Here is a 2,084-nt window from a genome sequence, read left to right as displayed (position 1 = left end):
ATCCAAATTATTTTGGAGACTTGTTGCTTCCTCATTCTAAAAAGAGATACAATGACAACTAAGGGCTCAGTAGGATTGAGAAGTTTTATAATTGTTGCTTTATGCCATGTAGTCATTTTAAGATGGTGAAATCACAAGGCATATGCTCTGCTAGTCACGTGGTTACTTCTGTCTTGATGAGGTCATCAGCCAAGATGGAGGTAAGTCACATGGTTGCTGTTTAAAACATGTTTTCCTGGTAGATCTATTTTTTAACCAGAGTTGAATACATTTTATATACACATGTACAGTATCTATCTATCTATCTATCTATCTATCTATCTATCTATCTATCTATCTATCTATCTATCTTTTTTGTTGTGTTCTGTTTTGTTTTGTTTTTCAAGACAGAGTTTCTCTGTATAACAGTCCTGGATGTGCTGGAACTTGCTTTGTAGACCAGGCTGACCTTGAACTCACAGAGATCTGCCTTCCTCTGCCTCCTGAGTGCTGGGATAAAAGACGTGTGCCACTACCACCCAGCCATATACAGTATATTCTAAACCAGAGTTGAATCACATATATAGGATATTGTAACAAACTAAAATTCCTATGTATAGGCTTTAACTATGAGCCTTTTGTTATATATATATATTGAGACAGGGTTTCTCTGTAACAGCACTGGCTGTCCTGGAAACTCACTTTGTAGATCAGGATATTCTTGAACTCACAGAGATTTGCCTGCTTCTGCCTCCTGAGTGCTGAGACTAAAGGTATGCGCCACCACCACCTGGTTTGTTAAAAGTTTTAGGCTAAATTTTGTTACAGATTTTATCGATTCTTTAACCACACCCAACGATTTTACAAATTCTGAGGTAAAGACTGTTTACACAATAATTTTAAATGATTTCTTGACTTCAGAGCACAGAGAAATCACAGAGATAAAAGATTTAAGAGTGGAAAGTTGTAAACCTTACAATAAGAGGCTTTGGGATCATTTGTTTGTGAAGTGGTAGGAGCTGTTACAGTCTGTGAGAATTTGGAACTCAAGTGTGCCATCTTCGGCCATCAAGCTCTACTGAAGCCAAGTTGTTTTCTGTAAGACAGTGAGCTTTAAGAAAAACCTCTGAGTCTGAGAAAGGAATTGAGTCCAAGGAGAAAAGGAGGAAGGGTCACTAAAAGAACTCTGCCATAGAGATGGTTAGGCAGCTAAGAGGCAGAGAACAATGTAGCCATAAGGGACAAGGAGGAACAAGTAGGAACTCCACCTGAGGGAGAGTGACAATTTGTCAGAAGTCACGAGGGCATAGAGAAAGGGCAAGACTTCCAGGAGGGAGCTGAGGCCCAGAAAGACTTAAGGAAGCTGTGGGACTTATCAGGCAGCTTCTAGGGGTAGGCAAGGAAACTCACAATGTACAGGTCCAGGAGGGCACAAGGAGAGACAGAGTAGGTAGCTCTCAGGGAATGGGGCAAGGAAAGGGTTGCAGAACCAGGAGCACGTAGAAAAACTGTGGAACTTATTATGCAGCTCCTATGGGGAGATGAGGAAGTTCCAGGAAGGATCTGAGAGAAACCATGAAGGAACAGAGGGGATAACGTTGTAGTAACAAGAATTTCAATCTTGGATGTCCCCAAGAAGACTGAGAGACTTGTCAGATAGAAATGTCCAAAATCACAGAGGAGAGGCATCCCTTTTCACATGATAGGGGCCTGGTAAGGTAAAGAAGGTTCCTTGTGCACCAGTGTGGCTTTTGGAAAAGTGAGGGTTCCAATAGAGAGAGAGATGTAGGCAGAATTTTCCTGTTCCAGCAGCCACTCCCAAATAACCACACAGAGGCTTGATATTAATTGTAAATATCCAGCTAACTCAGTTGGTAGAGCCTAAGACTCTTAATCTTAGGGTAGTGAGTTCATATGGGTTAATTTAAATGTAAGAGTTAGCTAGTAACACACCTGAGCTATTGGTTTAGCATTTATAATTACTATTAAGCCTCTGAGTGGTTCCTTGGGAGAGACTGGGGAGGGGACAGAAACTTCCACCTACAGAGAGGAGCAAGTGTCTTAGTAAGTAGTATTGCCCATGTGGTGGGGCCCCAAAGGGCTTA

This window comes from Peromyscus maniculatus, chromosome 4 (assembly GCF_049852395.1).
Source record: "Peromyscus maniculatus bairdii isolate BWxNUB_F1_BW_parent chromosome 4, HU_Pman_BW_mat_3.1, whole genome shotgun sequence".
NCBI classification, from domain to species: domain Eukaryota; kingdom Metazoa; phylum Chordata; class Mammalia; order Rodentia; family Cricetidae; genus Peromyscus; species Peromyscus maniculatus.
This window is presented reverse-complemented; position numbering follows the sequence as displayed.